Source organism: Lepidochelys olivacea, assembly GCF_965140295.1.
Source record: "Lepidochelys olivacea isolate rLepOli2 genome assembly, chromosome: 3".
NCBI classification, from domain to species: Eukaryota; Metazoa; Chordata; order Testudines; family Cheloniidae; genus Lepidochelys; species Lepidochelys olivacea.
In genome coordinates this window covers 50,376,726-50,395,219 of record NC_140413.1, presented here as the reverse complement: position 1 = coordinate 50,395,219, position 18,494 = coordinate 50,376,726, and the positions used below count along the sequence as shown (strand labels likewise).

Here is an 18,494-nt window from a genome sequence, read left to right as displayed (position 1 = left end):
ATGATACCAAAAAAAAAAGAAACAATGATTTTGGTTCACTTCTCTTTATTTCTCCCCTTTCTCATTTAAATCTCACTGTCTAATTTTTCCCATTTCTTTCCTTTAAATTCTTTTCTTTGCCTTCATTTTTTTATTTTTCTTTCTTCTCTCACTATTTTCTTTCTTCTCTTCCTTAAGTTCAGGGTCAGCAGATGAATATCATGGTATTAATAACTACTCTCATTATTAAATTGTGCTTTACTTGCAGCACTTCTGAGAACAAAAGATACCACATTCCTATTCTGTGGTTGTATACAATGTTTCTCCACAGAGTACAACAGAAAGCAGTTAAAAAACCCTTTTTAAAATATGGAAGGAAATCCTGTTCTCTACTCAATGGCCTTCTGCAGAACTGGTGTTTTTCTACTCATCTGCACAGGGGTAATGGAGCAGGATGTGGGGACCCTGCACAGAGGGTCCACATACCAAGTCCACTATAAATCCAATCTCTGTGGTGACTCTCTGCATGTCCTATAGATCAGGGACATGAGCAAGAGGATCGGAAAGATACATTCTTACTAATTAGACTGTAGTAATGCCCAGAATACACTAAGCATTTTCCAAACACAAAGGAAAGATAGGTTTGACATGGTCCCTGTGGGGCAAGCAGCAGCCACTACAGTCATGGGGCTACAGCAGTAGCCACAGAGTGCCTCTTCTTTTACTCTCTACCCTGAGGGAAAAGGAAGGATTTGAGCCTGAGGCAGGAGCAGGAAAGATCTGGACCATTATTTGAGTGAGTTAGGTCAGTTAGGTCCAGGCGCGCCCTGTCTCCCCAAATGGAGGAGTCACATTCTGCCCACGAACTTATATAAAGGATGGTGATGCTTGTCCTAGCCACAAGTGTTGAAGAATTAGAATTAGTGTAATTAAAATTCCTTTTGGTTGGAAATATGAAAAAAGAACATTTTTCAACAGTATCAGTTTTACTTGTTTCTCAAATCATCCCATGAAAAAAATATTTCAACTGAAGAAATACTTTGCAGGCAATGTGCTGGCTTAGATAGGAAAATTAAGTCTGTAAATATAAAAATAAGTAAACAAAAACTATCAATGTATTGTATAGATTCATAGATTCATAGATATTTAGGTCAGAAGGAACCATTATGATCATCTAGTCTGACCTCCTGCACAATGCAGGCCACAGAATTTCACCCACCACTCCTAAAAAAGACCTCACACCTATATCTGTGCTATTGAAGTCCTCAAATTGTAGTCTGAAGACCTCAAGGAGCAGAGAATCCTCCAGCAAGTGACCCGTGCCCCATGCTACAGAGGAAGGCGAAAAACCTCCAGGGCCTTCCAATCTGCCCTGGAGGAAAATTCCTTCCCGACCCCAAATATGGCGATCAGCTAAACCCTGAGCATATGGGCAAGATTCATCAGCCAGATACTACAGAAAATTCTTTCCCGGGTAACTTGGATCTTACCCCATCTAAAAACCCATCACAGGCCATTGGGCCTATTTACCATGAATATTTAATTACCAAAACCATGTTATCCCATCATACCATCTCCCCCATAAACTTATCGAGTTTAATCTTAAAGCAAGATAGATCTTTTGCCCCCACTACTTCCCTCGGAAGGCTATTCCAAAACTTCACTCCTCTGATGGTTAGAAACCTTTGTCTAATTTCTAATCTAAATTTCCTAGTGGCCAGTTTATATCCATTTGTTCTTGTGTCCACATTGGTACTGAGTTTAAATAATTCCTCTCCCTCTCTGGTATTTATCCCTCTGATATATTTATAGAGAGCAATCATATCTCCCCTCAACCTTCTTTTAGTTAGGCTAAACAAGCCAAGCTCCCTGAGTCTCCTTTCATAAGACAAGTTTTCCATTCCTCGGATCATCCTAGTAGCCCTTCTCTGTACCTGTTCCAGTTTGAATTCATCCTTCTTAAACATGGGAGACCAGAACTGCACACAGTATTCCAGGTGAGGTCTCACCAGTGCCTTATATAACGGTACTAAAACCTCCTTATCCCTACTGGAAATACCTCTCCTGATGCATCCCAAGACGACATTAGCTTTTTTCACAGCCATATCACATTGGCAGCTCATAGTCATCCTATGATCAACCAATACTCCAAGGTCCTTTTCCTCCTCCGTTACTTCTAGTTGATGCGTCCCTAGCTTATAACTAAAATTCTTGTTATTAATCCCTAAATGCATGACCTTACACTTCTCACTATTAAATTTCATCCTATTCCTATTACTCCAGTTTACAAGGTCATCCAGATCCTCCTGTAGGGTATCCCTGTCCTTCTCTAAATTAGCAATACCTCCCAGCTTTGTATCATCTGCAAACTTTATTAGCACACTCCCACTTTTTGTGCCCAGGTCAGTAATAAAAAGATTAAATAAGATTGGTCCCAAAACTGATCCTTGAGGAACTCCACTGGTAACCTCCCTCCAACTTGACAGTTCACCTTTCAGTAGGACCCGTTGTAGTCTCCCCTTTAACCAATTCCCTATCCACCTTTCAATTTTCCTATTGATGCCCATCTTATCCAATTTAACTAATAATTCCCCATGTGGCACAGTATCAAACGCCTTACTAAAATCTAAGTAAATTAGAACCACTGCGTTTCCTTTATCTAAAAAATCTGTTACTCTCTCAAAGAAGGAGATCAGGTTGGTTTGGCACGATCTACCTTTTGTAAAACCATGTTGTATTTTGTCCCATTTACCATTGACTTCAATGTCCTTAACTACCTTCTCCTTCAACATTTTTTCCAAGACCTTGTGTCACGGTTCCTCCCCCACTCTGAACTCTAGGGTACAGATGTGGGGACCTGCATGAAAAACCTCCTAAGCTTATCTTTACCAGCTTAGGTCAAAACTTCCCCAAGGTACAAAATATTACCCCCGTTATCCTTGGACTGGCCACTACCACCACCAAACTAATACTGGTTACTGGGGAAGAGCTGTTTGGACGCGTCCTTCCCCCCAAAATACTTCCCAAAACCTTGCACCCCACTTCCTGGACAAGGTTTGGTAAAAAGCCTCACCAATTTGCATAGGTGACCACAGACCCCAAACCCTTGGATCTGAAAACAATGAAAAAGCATTCAGTGTTTTACAAGAAGACTTTTAATAAAAAATAGAAGTAAATAGAAATAAAGAAATCCCCCCTGTAAAATCAGGATGGTAGATATCTTACAGGGTAATTAGATTCAAAAACATAGAGAACCCCTCTAGGCAAAACCTTAAGTTACAAAAAAGATACACAGACAGAAATAGTTATTCTATTCAGCACAATTCTTTTCTCAGCCATTTAAAGAAATCATAATCTAACACATACCTAGCTAGATTACTTACTAAAAGTTCTAAGACTCCATTCCTGTTCTGTCCCCGGCCAAGACGACTACAGACAGACCCAGACCCTTTGTTTCTCTCCCTCCTCCCAGCTTTTGAAAGTATCTTGTCTCCTCATTGGTCATTTTGGTCAGGTGCCAGCGAGGTTACCTTTAGCTTCTTAACCCTTTACAGGTGAGAGGAGCTTTCCCCTGGCCAGGAGGGATTTCAAAGGGGTTTACCCTTCCCTTTATATTTATGACACCTTGCATACTACAGATGTCAAACTAACAGGCCTATAATTACTTGGATCACTTTTTTTCCCTTTCTTAAAAATAGGAACTATGTTAGCAATTCTCCAATCATACGGTACAACCCCTGAGTTTACAGATTCATTAAAAATTCTTGCTAATGGGCTTGCAATTTCTTGTGCCAATTCTTTTAATATTCTTGGATGAAGATTATCTGGGCCCCCCGATTTAGTCCCATTAAGCTGTTTGAGTTTCGCTTCTACCTCAGCTATGGTGATGTCTACCTCCATATCCTCATTCCCATTTATCATGCTACCATTATGCCTAAGATCCTCTTTAGTCTTATTAAAGACTGAGGCAAAGTATTTGTTTAGATATTGGGCCATGCCTAGATTATCCTTGACCTCCATTCCATCCTCAGTTTTTAGCGGTCCCACTTCTTCTTTCTTTGTTTTCTTCCTATTTATATGACTATAGAACCTTTTACTATTGGTTTTAATTCCCTTTGCAAGGTCCAACTCTACTTGACTTTTAGCCTGTCTCACTTTATCCCTACATATTCTGACCTCAATAAGGTAGCTTTCCTTACTGATCCCTCCCTTCTTCCACTCCCTATATGCTTTCTGCTTTTTCTTAATTACCTCTCTAAGATGCTTGCTCATCCAGCTTGGTCTACAACTCCTGCCTATGAATTTTTTCCCCTTTCTTGGGATGCAGGCTTCCGATAGCTTCTGCAGCTTTAATTTAAAATAATCCCAGGCCTCCTCTACCTTTAAACCCATAAATTCTTCAGTCCAATCCATTTCCCTAACTAATTTCCTTAATTTTTGAAAGTCAGCCCTTTTGAAATCAAAAACCCTAGTTGCAGATTTATTTTTGTTAATCCTTCCATTCAGTTTGAACTGAATTAGCTCATGATCACTTGAGCCAAGATTATCCCCTACAACCATTTCCTCTATGAGGTCCTCATTACTCACCAAGACCAAATCTAAAATGGCATCCCCTCTAGTCGGTTCAGCAACTACTTGCTGAAGGAATCCATCAGCTATCGCATCTAGGAAAATCTGAGCCCTATTATTATTACTAGCACTCGTCCTCCAGTCTATATCTGGGAAGTTAAAGTCTCCCATGATCACACAGTTTCCATTAGTATTTACTTTATTAAAAACATTAAAAAGGGCTCTATCCATATCCAAATTAGATCCCGGCGGTCTATAGCACACCCCAAGCACTATCCCAGGGGAGGCTCTAATAGTTTTCTTCTCCAATTTAATTGTTGCCCAGACAGACTCAGTCATATCCATTTCATCGCTTCTTATTTCTTTACATTCTATCTCATCATTGATATACAGTGCTACTCCACCACCTTTACCTTTATTTCGGTCTTTCCTAAACAGCACATACCCTTCAATACCTGTAGCCCAGTCATGACTACTATTCCACCAGGTCTCTGTTATACCTATAATATCTGGTTTCACTTCCTGCACCAGTAACTCTAATTCCTCCATGTATGGATGTAAAACTAAATTTTGATGAATATAGATGTTCACTTTACTCCAGCACTAGAGGACAAGTCTTATTTAACTTCAAAAGAGTGAAGGTAAAAAGAACCCTGCACTTTGAAAATTCTGTATTATTTATCAGTCTAAAGATACTTTTTCTGACTGTCTTCTGCCCCATATAATAATCCTGTAACAACCTAGTCACATTTTGTAAAACTGTATTGGAGGAACACTAACATATCATTATGATAAAACCCCAAATGTCATTCTTAACACAAATGGATTAGGGATTTGATATGTAGCACCACAGCACCAGCGTGCTAACCAATGAGCATGACAGAGAAGTGATAAATGACCTCAGCCTACCTATTATGCAACACAATCCATAACCTCTGAGTCAAATCTGTGGTTAAACTTTTAACTGTACTACTATACATGAATTTTCTCAGTCAAACAACTTCCCATGAGAGTATGCATCAGATTTAATACAAGTTGCTGAACTTATTTATCAAGTTCCTCAGTCTAATATTTATCTATAACACTTTTGTTGATACAGGTTTGAAGGTACTATGGATTTTTTTATAGTTTGCTTTAAATAATACAAGCTCATATTTCTTGGAACTACCCTTGAACATTCCTTGTACTAAAATAATATGTAAAAATAAAATGCAGTTCATATTATCAAATACTCCTAAGATTCACGTGCAGTACAATGGAAACATTTTGTTATTTGGAATTAACTGGAACATTTTACAATATATTTATGCTCACAGAAAAAGCAATGCAAAGTCTGAAATGCTTATAGGATCTGATTCAAATCCCATTCAAATAAATTGGGGTCTTTCAACTGACCAATGATTTTTTGATTAGGTTTATACTGAATCATAGATGACAGAGATGGAAAAGACCTCCTAGATCATCCAGTCCATCTCCCTAGCAATACAGAATAATACTTATTGTATATTTTCCAGTGTTTTATTCAAAGTGCTAAGGCTTCTGTTGGCGCAGAGAATACTGTACAGCCTGCATCTCATTGGCAGAAAGATTTTCCATTATTATTATTATTATTAATTTGCCTGACTGTAGCACATAGGAAGGAGAATCACTCACAGAATAAAAAGACAGTCCCTGCCCCAAAGAGTTTACAACTGAAGTACAGGAATAAAAAAAACCACTACAGTGGGTTATAGGCCCACTCTTTCTTTTTTTGTGCACCCTAACAGTCTCACTGAATTAAACATGACATTTAGGTGCACAAGGAATTCAGGCTCAGGCCCTACAACAATATTACGATACATCTAGGAAGCAAAACTGTATACATATGTAATATGAAAATTGTACTTGTTATGCATTTTTAAAGCTTATATTTTATCAGTATTACAAATAAACTAATATGCTAAAATCACTAGCATAATTACTTTCATACACTATTATCATCAATAAAAATAATATACTTTGATACTAACACAATTAGAACAAAGTTCATGAATAAAAAATTTGGTAATGCAATAAATAGAGCTTCTGGGAAATGCTGATATTGCTTCACATGGTTTATAGCTTTGCTATATGTTTCAGGAACTATTTTAATTTCTCTCCTGGGGCAGAAGTAGAATGGCAATGAGAAGAGTAACACAACAGTCTTGTTATTCTGGATGTTCATGCTGCATCACCAAGTTGAATCCATTTTAAAGAGATACTCTATTACTGTTTGAGGAATTTGTATTGCTCTAAAACACAGTGGATTCTGTTAATACTTCAAACACAAATTATAACATTTCAGGCAAATTTTATATACTCACATTTCGTAGTACTGGAATGTTTATTTGATGTCACAGGGTTTGTTTTAGCCATGGTTTGATTTTTCAAATATATGCTGATACTATATTCCAATACAATGCAGCCAATCCCATCTGACATTAATTATTAGGCAGTGAGTTTGTGCCTAGAAAACGCAAGGCGTATTGGTTTTGCAGGTAAGTGTTTGCAGATGTCCTATATCATGTGCTGCCCAGGCAGAGTGTGATAGGGTGTCTTCTCTTTGCATACTCCTTTCACTGCCTATCACAGAATAACTAGGGCATATGAAGGGCAGTGAGTGAAGATAATTGGGGTAAAATCTGCATAATTCATAGCCTTGTCATGTTAAATACTCTACAGCAGCTATTTTCCACTAACACCTGCTTCACTGTAGGAGCATCAGCAATATGTATCACATGAACAATTAGGGAAGGGACACTCTGATTGTACAGTGCCAATGAGGACACAAATGGAGGATGGTAGAACAATACCACAGTTAGCTATGGAAAGGGACATGGGCACAACCAATCAGGACATATATCCAACAGCAGTCCTAAGAAAGGAACTATTCTGCCAATAGCTAACTTATTGATAATTTGATGAGCATTATGGCAACATGAGAGTTTCAGAAACAGCCTGATACATTATAAGCAATAGATCTCTATAAAAGCCACAAAATTAAGGGATGATACACCCCCACCCCCCAGACTGAGGTTTAATGGCAGCAGAGCAAAGTGAGATGTGTCCCTATGAAGCTCACAGAAAAGCACAAGAATGGGACTAACTATGCCAAGACTCTCTGCTATACAACATAGCTATCAGCTACAAGAGGTTAGTCATTTGTAGGCTCTTTTAATAACCTATGGCTATGGACAGTGATTGTCCAAAGCCTTGATCTGTATGGGCTTTTGCTGGTGTTACCACAACTGTGCATTGGCTCTCAGTGGTGCATAGCTAGGATCTGATCCTCAGTAAATCAGAGAAATCCCTTATGTAAATAAAAAAAAAGAGGAATGTGTATGTGAGAGGAAGATTTCACTATCTTTCCCCCCATTTCTCTTTTCCTTTAGCACAGTGGCTATAGGGATTTCTCCTTTTTAAATATGAGTTTGTCTTTGCATCTGAAGCCTGAAGTCCTTCCCCGACCTACCTCCCCGGCCAACAAGTTCAATCACTTCTCCACATTTCCTTTTCTCATTTCCTACTTTGAAATACTGCCACAAGCTAAATTACTGTTACAGAACAGAAGGAAGAAATGGGTTGTGGAGAGAAAGGGAAAGAGATAGTAGAAACAGCAGGCAGAAGAAACAGTCCTGATGAGATTACAATCTTTGGATGCCATTGTAGCTGCAGCCTATAATAGTTTAAAAAGAGGAAAATCCATATAGCCAGGAAGTTGGTTTATGTAAGAGTCCCACAGACACGAACAATGCTTTGTCCTGATAGTGGGACTCAAACATCATTCATGGTGGTGAAAGGCTAACCTAAGCAATTTACTATTTGCTAATTTGGTTCTTTCTATGGTACATGCACTCCTGCCACCAGGCAGATTCAAAATTGCAGAGGCGACACTACGAACACTTTGAGCCAGCTGCTATAACATGTTGAGAGCTCAATACGCAGAGCAGCTGATTAGTTCTTTATCCAGTTAATCCACATGAGAACACACATGTTACATCCAGGACAAGTCACAATAAATTAGGCAGTCAGCCTGAGACAACCAGAAGTGATGCATCATGTATAGAATACCTGGACAAGGAATGCTGGGATGAACAGGGATCCACACACGCTAGTAGCCAGTTAATAGATCAGGTCTGGCTCACATTAACAACAATCATTGAGCAATCAGCCAAATCAAATATGGACTAAGTCTGAAAAAAGGTAACACTTTCAAGTTAGATTCACACTTAATTTGTGACATACCATTTATGTGCTGCAGCCAGCTGTCTTTGGTGTACCAGCTCATTATTCTGATGTCACAACAAGGTAGTGTTGTACAACAAAGTCCAATTATCATTAGAACTCTGTTCTCTGAGACTCCTGGTCACCATAGCAGCATAGGACTGCAGGCAGCTCAGTCCACACATAAACACACTGACTCACTGTCTTTCCCTTTGTGGAGAACTGCAAATCACCTCACGTACATCACAGATTGACAAGGCAAACCTCTGTGACCATGGGAAATCCTCCTCCCTCTGGGGCTCGTAGATTGTATTTATAGAGTTCAAGACCAAAAGGGAACACTGAATCCTCAAGTATGACCTCCTGTATATCACCAGTCATTAAATAACATGAGTTTGGCAAAATTATATCTTCCAGAAAGACATTCAGTCTTGATCTGAAAACATCAAAAGATGGAAAATCCACCACGTCCCTTGGAGGTTGGCTCCAGTGATTAACCACCCTCTGTTAAAAACATGTGCCTAATTTCCAATTTTTATTTGTCTGGCTTCAGCTTCCGAACACTGGTGTTTATGCCTTTTTTATACAGGGTTAAAGAGTCCTTTGTACCGGATATATTCTCCCTGTGAAGGTGCTTATAAACTGTAATCAAGTCATCTCTCAATCTTCTCTTTGATAAACTAAACAGATTAATTTCTTTAAGTCTTTCACTTTAAGGCAATTTCTCCAGCCCTCAATTCATTTTTATTGCTCTTTTCTGCACCCGCTCCAATTTTTCCACATGCTTCTCAAAACGTGGATACCAGAACTGTATGCAGCATTCCAACCACACCTAGCACTGATCCATGAGGAACACCACAAGAAACATCCCTACTCAATGATTCCCCATTAATGACTACTTTTTGAGGTCTGTCAACCAGTTCTTATTCCATTTAATATGTGCATTATTGATACTATATATTGCTAATTTTTCAATCCGAATGCCATACAGTACTAAGTCTAACTCCTTACAAAAGTCTTAACTGTGATGCGTCTAAGTAGCCCAACCACACAGATGACCTGTCAAGGTTCCTCCCCCACTCTGAACGCTAGGGTACAGATGTGGGGACCTGCATGAAAAACCTCCTAAGCTTCTCTTTACCAGCTTAGGTCAAAACTTCCCCAAGGTATAAAATATTCCACCCTTTGTCCTTGGATTGGCCGCTACCACCACCAAACAAATACTGGTTACTGGGGAAGAGCTGTTTGGGCGCGTCTTTCCCCCCCAAATACTTCCCAAAACCTTGCTCCCCACTTTCTGGACAAGCTTTGGTAAAAAGCCTCACCAATTTGCCTAGGTGACTACAGACCCAGACCCAGACCCTTGGATCTTAAGAACAATGAACAATCCTCCCAACACTTGCACCCCCCCTTTCCTGGGAAATGTTGGATAAAAAGCCTCACCAATTTTCATAGGTGATCACAGACCCAAACCCTTGGATCTGAGAACAATGAAAAAGCATTCAGTTTTCTTACAAGAAGACTTTTAATAGAAATAGAAGTAAATAGAAATAAAGAAATCTCCCCTGTAAAATCAGGATGGTAGATACCTTACAGGGTAATTAGATTCAAAACATAGAGAACCCCTCTAGGCAAAACCTTAAGTTACAAAAAAGATACACAAACAGAAATAGTTATTCTATTCAGCACAGTTCTTTTCTCAGCCATTAAAAGAAATCATAATCTAACACATACCTAGCTAGATTACTTACTAAAAGTTCTAAGACTCCATTCCTGGTCTATCCCCGGCCAAGACAGAATATAGACAGACACACAAACCCTTTGTTTCTCTCCCTCCTCCCAGCTTTTGAAAGTATCTTGTCTCCTCATTGGTCATTTTGGTCAGGTGCTAGCGAGGTTACCTTTAGCTTCTTAACCCTTTACAGGTGAGAGGAGCTTTCCCCTGGCCAGGAGGGATTTCAAAGGGGTTTACCCTTCCCTTTATATTTATGCCATGACCCGAGCAAGGTAAATGAAAACTTCTGCAAATGAACAAAATGGCTATAGGTATATTAGGAATACAAAGAAAGATTTGAACCTGACGCTCAATGGAGATAATTATTACTGCTTGGGCTTAAACATAACTATCATGTTCCATTTAAGTGTGCAAGATAGGTTCTCACTGTCTGGCTATCATGAAAATAAAGTGCATAACCAGCTACACAGTGGGAAAATGGTAACTGTGCAGCTGGTAATAGATACTTGCAAGGCTCTGTAATGTCTTGCAATTACAATGCATGTACTATATTAACACAATGTCCATATGTCTTTGTAAACATTATTTTGGTATTCCAAGGGAATTACTCAAAATGAAGAAAAGCAGAAATGTAACGCAGCAATATTTGTGTCTGGGTTATTAATACTGTAAAGCAGCCAAGATGTAGTGTGTTAGCAGCCTTCGTGTAATTGATGTAACAGAAAACAAACACCGTATGTTCATGACACCAGAGTCTATGCTTCTTTTATATAATGGATAGATTCAATGAGGCACCCAACGGTTAATTCCAAAGTAGGTAATGACCTAGCAATGTCACTAATGCTTCTAGATGAGGTTGCCACACACCAAACTAAGCACTCAGGGGGCATTTATGTATTTATTCATCCATTTCAATTTCAAGATATTTGTACAGCACTCATCATCATTGTATCACATGGCCTTAGGATATCACTCTTGATTAACAGGGAATAATCCATGCAAATGCCATGTAAAAAAGAATGCAGCCTTCAAATCATGTGAGGAATCTTTACCAATACAGATCAAAATCCAATACATACAGTAATCTAGTTTTGAATACAGCTCAGAAGACAGCTTTAGCATACTGAACAAATGTTACAGAATGTACTGTGAATAGAAGGGGTGCTGTTGAACTCCAGACAGCTGTTAAACCCAGAGATCAGGTGGCATAAATACCATCTGGCTGTCAGCAGAATATGCGTAAGGACATACAGAAGAGATACAGAAGAGTTGGTAACATAATGACTGCATCAGTACTACTATTTCAATCCAAAAACCTCTGTTTCTCACACAAAAATAGGTAAGCAAAGTATCTGGGCCTTATAATTATGTCCCTTTATTGCAATATACATGAGGATACAGTGATGTGATGGTACAAATACATGGCACATGCAGATGAATACTTGCATTACTTTGCTGCCCTGTTGGGCATATGGTGGACCAAGGAATTATGGATGCTAAAGAGTTCCACATGTATTCATACAACTACCACTATAAGCATGGCATTCTTCACATTTCACACTCTAATCAACAATTTTCATCATTGTGAAACCACGCAAATTGAACATGCAATAAACTATACCCTTAAGGGAAAATTCTTGGAAATGGATACTGGATCCAGAACCCTGCAGACAGTGGAAGGAGTTCACATACTTTCATTCTGTGTCCACAAAGGAGGCCCAAGCAACATTCTTCTCCTCTGTTATAAAATCTGCAAAATCTTGATTTACTATCTTGAAAAATGAACTGGCTAATCAACCCAGAATAACTTAATCCAGGTCAGAGCCAAGCCAATGTCTCATCCCATTTCATTGGAAAGATCAATCAAATGTCACTATCAAGAAAATTGGGACGTGACAGCCAGTGATGATCATATCACCTTCTATGACAGCATTTCACCAGTAACAAAACCTGCGGTTTTCAGGAGCACTGAGCTACAACTACTCCACCTCATGTAAAATGGATTTTTGCTTCTCCTAACTGAAGAAAGCTTGTAAGGAGTACTTGAGGCACACTATTATTATTTCGTATTATATAGAGCTGTCAAACGATTAAAAAAATTAATTGTGATTAATCACACTGTTAAAATAATTAATCATGATTAACTGTTCTGTTAAACAATAATACAATACCATTTATTTAAATATTTTTGGATATTTTCTACATTTTCAAATATTTTGATTTCAGTTACAACACAGAATACAGTGTACAGTGCTCACTTTCCATTTATTTTTTATTACAAATATTTGCACTGTAAAGACAAAATAAATAGTACACAAGTACTGTAGTGCAATCTCTTTATCATACAAATGTTGAGCATATCCGACATGGATATACCTTACAACGCCTGCTACAAAAGTGCTATGCAAATGCCTGTTCTCACTTTCTGGTGATATTGTAAATAAGAAGAGAGCAGCATTATCTCCTGCAAATGTAAACAACCTTGTTTGTCTGAGCGATTGGCTGAACAAGAAGTAGGACTGAATGGACTTGCAGGCTCTAAAACTGTACAGTGTTTTATTTTTGAATGCAGGTTTTTGTAACATAATTCTACATTTGTGAGTTCAACTTCCATGATAAATAGATTGCACTACAGTACTTGTGTTAGGTGAATTGAAAAATACTATTTATTTTATTTTCTTAAAGTGCAAATACTTGTAATCAAAAATAAATATAAAATGATCACTGTACACTTTTTATTCCATGTTGTAATTGAAATCAATATATGAAAATGTAGAAAGCATCAAAAATATTTAAATAAATGATATTCTATTATTGTTTAACAGTGTGATTAATCACACGATTAATCATGATTAATTTTTTAATTGCTTGACAGCCCTAATAATTACTAAACTTTATATACAGTAATAAAAAGATTTAAGGATGAATCCACCTGCTACATCCACTAAAACTGCTATGCAAAAACCATGTGATACACTCATTTTGGATGCCATATGCAGGTGGATGAAAATCTATCTTAAATGACACATTGAAAAATACATTGCCAGATGTAGCAATGTTAACTGAAAGAGCATTTCTACATATTTTAATTTTTGAACTTTACATTTTGACTGAGTTAATATGCAAATATAGTGTATTTACTTCACAGGGCTATTTCCATTTCTGTGTCAAACTAAATTAGATTTATTTTTTACATATTTTTTAGGACACATATCCTAAGTGCCTTTTAATAAAGAGTATCATTATGCATCAATCCTTTTCATACCTAGGAATCTGTAATAATAGTGGAACTACAAGCAACTATGGTGCCTGTCCCATTTGAAATATTATGGATTGTCCTAATATTGTCAGAAGTACAGTACTTCAAATTAAAGCTTTGTTTTGTTGTGATTGAGACAACAGACTGAGGTGGATTGCTTTCAAGAGTTCAAGCAAACATTTGATATGTGAAGTTGCTCTTCTTAATAAATTACATTATAGTCAACTATTTAATATGTTCTTTGATTTCATTTAATTTTAACAATAAAAGCTGGAGACCAAAGACACTGAAATTGGTCTTTTAGAAAATATACTGTGATATGCAAACTCCTTCATTTAGTAATGTGATTGAGTCACCAATCCAGCGAGCTACTTAAGCACATGCCTGACTTTAAGTCTGGGTAATAGCTGATCACTATTCCTATTTCAGGGTCCTCAACCCCCACACAAACCCCCCACTGTAGAGCCCATCTCCGACACCCTTTTACAAAGCAGTGCAACCCTGGAATCCAGCTGTCTAGTTTTTGAACCAGAGCATCTGCCCCCCTGAACCTTTGAGTTGCCTAGACATGTTCTTCTGTAGAAGTTCTGGTTTCCTAGTTATACCCTTCAAAGTTATACCCTTCGTAACAAAATGGCGCCATTGTCTCCATCAGGGTATCAAAGTCCATGACAGAAGCTAGCTCCTACAGCCTGAAGAGAAAAGAGCCTACAGGAAGCAAGCAGCTCCCAACCAAGATACATACATTTGCAATAACTGCCACAGATCATGCAAATTTCAGATTGGACTATTCAGTCACATGACACACTGCAAACCATCGACATCATAGGCTGCAATTCCCACTGTCTCTCGCAGACAAAAGGATGCCAACACATACCCTTCAGAGACAATGTGGTAGTAAATCCTAGAAACACAGGCTTAGCAAAGGAATTTCTTAAATTCACACACATTTTACACTTAAAAAGACACACAAAAATACAGATCAAAGGAAAGTGAACTTTTGAAAGCAATCCACCTCAGTCTTATGTCACCCCCCAACTTTGTGAGACCCTGGGTTTGGTTCAAGTCCTTTATGGAAATTCCCTCCCATCTCCACTCTCTCCAGAGGGGTCTTCTGTTTCAAGCAATGAGGTGGGTCACTGTGTTTTGAGAACCACAACCTTTTCAGAAAAAACAGTCACCTCTGGGTGAGTTGGTTATCTCAGCCATGTGCTTAGAACACATGATTACAGACCCACTTCAGATAGATTTCTGTGAAGAGTCCATTCAGAGTCAGGGGCCCCTCCAATGTGGAGTAAAGGAGAGTCTTTTATAGTTGACGACTCTCACATTTAGCTCTTCAGGAGGTATCCCTCTCTTGGCATGAACACACAGTGTCCAGAATAGACTGTGCTTGTCAGGTTTTGATTGTTTTTTCAACATCCCTAGGACATCTTAACCCAAGATGGAGGTTTCAATGCAAAGTGAAAGTGGTAGGGAAGGTTGCAATCCAAAAGGAAATCACAAAACAAATGCTGTTTACAATTTGACGTAGACGTCTAACATCCTGCATAACAGAAGCCATAGAGTTTTAGCCAGTAATTTATCAATCAAACCCCAAATCTTATTGTATTTGCCCCAGAAGTTAATAAAACTCACTAAAAAATTAGGATGTTATTTCTAGTCTTCATCTTACAGCTATTGGATCTCATTATGCCCTTGTCTGCTACATTAAAGAGCCCTCTGCTGCAATCTTCTCCTTGTGTAGGTACTTATAGACTATGCCAATTAACATCTTAACCTTCTCTTTAATAAGATATATAAGAGCTTCTTAAGGCTTTCACTGTAAGACAGGTATTGTCATTAATAGCATTATTGTGACTCTCTTTTAAAAGGATGTAAAAAATTGGAATGAGGACACCAGATCTGAACACAGTATAACAGGAATGATATCAACAGTGTGATATGTGGAGATAATACTAACTTCCTACTCCTGCTTGATATTCTCCTTTTTATACATCCAAGGATCGCATTATCCTTCTTACAGGCAGATTCACACTTGAGCTTGGGTGTACTTGATTATCCATGATGACATCTATGGCATTTCCAGAGTCACTTCTTTCCAGAATACAGTCCTCCTTCGTATGTGACCTAATTCCTTGTTCCCAGATATGAAAGTTTACATTTGGCTGTATTAAAACAATGCTTATTTGAGTAAGCTCAGCTTACTAAGATATCCTTTTTGCTCTTTAGAAATTATCTGTCCTTATGATTATTTACTATTCCACCAATCTGTGTCAACTGCAGACTTTATCAGCAATGACTATATTTCAAGACCATAATGGCTTCATATGTTGGGTGTTGAGACAAAGATTTAAAAAAACAACAACTGATGTCCAAAGTTAGGTTCCTAACTCCATTTTTAGGCATTCAAATAAACTGGTTGATTTTCAAAAATGCTGAGCTCCCCACAAGTCATTGACTCCGAACAATTGACTTCAATGGAGCTGCTGAGTGCTTTCGAAAATCAGGTGCTATTTAGGTACTTAAATGTGGACTTAGGAACCTAACTGAGGGCACCTATTTGTGTGCCCCCAAGATATATATATTTTGACAATTACTGGGGACCTGAGTTCAGGATCCCCCTCACCAAATGCCTGTAACTGGAATGAAATGGGAGGGGATGGGGCCCCAGAAAACATGAGGTACTGGGGCCCCAAATTTTCTCCACAGGCCTCCTTGAGAGTCCTCACTCAGGCCCTACTTCTTTCAAATACATAAAGAGCAGATTTTTACATTGCAAAGTCTTCAGGGAAGAGACTGTCTAGTACTATGCATTTGTACAGGGATTAGCACAAAGTGGCTTAATCTTGGTTGGGTTTCTAGCTGGTTCATTAATAAAAAATATAAATAATAATAATAATGCTGAAATCAATTTGTTAAAGGGAAGTTTAAAGCTGTTTTTCCAGTGTTCCACCAATTTAAAAAATACTGGAACTGATTCTTCCACTTACAACAGTTTTACTCCAGTATAAAGTCAAAGACTTCCAAAAAAGTTAGGTTTGATTAATACAGGACTAAGTGAGAATAGAATAAAGCCCACTGTGAAAATAATGGCAATCAATGTTTTAAGAAATTTGTCAGTATTATCACATAACATCATTGTCTTTAATATTCATGCAGAAGAGTGCCTCACCAGATGGCACACCCCCTTGTGGTTGGGCGTAGCGCACAAAGTCTTCTCCTCTGGTGCCCCTTGCTAACAGCTGCTTTGACCTTGAACTGGCTTGTTTCTTCTTGTGACTTGGCCCTCCAGCCAGGGCACTTCTAGTCCCCCACATCTCCCCTGCCCCACTTCTGGGATAACAGAGATCAACCAAGCAATAATGTAACAACCTTATGACAGGTCTTTGGCCTCACTCTGGATTCAATTGTCCTTACACACCTTTATGAGGAGACTTTCATGCTATCTTCCTTAGGGGCTTGAAGGCGATCCAATCATTCTCTCGACTCTGGGTTCCAGGGACAATGCAGCAAACAGCTAAGGACTGCTTCTTCAGAATACATGCTGCCTCCCTAGTCCCTGTGTGGATAGAAAATTTATATCCTCAGATGTGGATATCCATGGATATAAAGCAGATGTCTGTGGAGCTACCAGGATCTGCAGCAGCAAAAGCAGCACCGTGTCAGACTGCCGCTCACAGGAGTCAACACCCAACCCGAGCAGCTCCTATGGCATAGCTGTGCCACCCCCAGCCCTGTCCTCTAGGTCAGGCACCAGGCTCACTGGCAGCTGTCCTTGTTCATGGTAGGGTGTGTAAACAGTTTGCATGCTCCTGGACAGCACAGGAGATGCACCTTCTCTTTTTCCTGGCCCCCAGTTAATTCATTCTCTGTTGAGAATTAGGCTCTACTCTAGACGGATCACTTTTGTTAATTATTTTAATAATGGCCTGCAAATATTGGTGATTATGTTGAAATTCTGGCAATATATGATTGAGTTTCCTAGCAAAGAAAACATAATTCCAGCAACGAACAGGTTTGAGATGAGGTGTAATAAATATGTATTTAATGCTTAAGCTATATTTGGGTAATAATGTTAATAGCATTAGAGAATGTTATAATAATGGTAAACACGAGTGGTGTATGTAGGCAATCATTTCAATAGGGAATTCACAGCATCTATTGTCTTAGAGACAGAAAATTTATGACCTGATGATTTCCACAGGCACTACTCCGGTTTATAAAGTTTGGGTTATCCAGTCAGGTAACTGAAACCATAAGGAGTGGCCTAACGTAGGTGACAAATCAAAAAGACCAACTACCAAATTCTGAATACTCACCACAAATAATTCACAAAAATTCATATGAAAAAAACACAACTGTAAAAGTTATAAGTCTAAGAACTGCATACAACAAAAACATTCATGAAAATCATGTTTGGTTCACAGACAACTCATGAATGTAAAAGGGCCAAATCTGACAGACTCCTCACAACGAATAATCTGATCAGTTCTATTAGTAACTGTTAACAATACCATATCTCAGGAAACAGGTATTGTCCCCCTTCCTAACATTTTACACAATTTACTGTATAAAAACTTATGTTAATTCACCATTTAATTCAAAGTTCTGTAGGCTATCATCAAAAACAAAAACAAACAAACCAAAAAACCCAACCAACCAAACACCTAACAGTGTCCAGGTTTCTGCCATAACCTGTAAGGACGT

General features: G+C 38.5%; 1 protein-coding gene across 9 annotated transcripts in view; it reads right to left on the bottom strand.

The window, feature by feature from the left end:
- Positions 1-18,494, bottom strand: part of LOC311519079 (isoaspartyl peptidase/L-asparaginase-like) — a 240,120-nt gene that overhangs the window by 131,558 nt on the left and 90,068 nt on the right. The gene's annotated exons all lie outside the window — the stretch shown is intronic.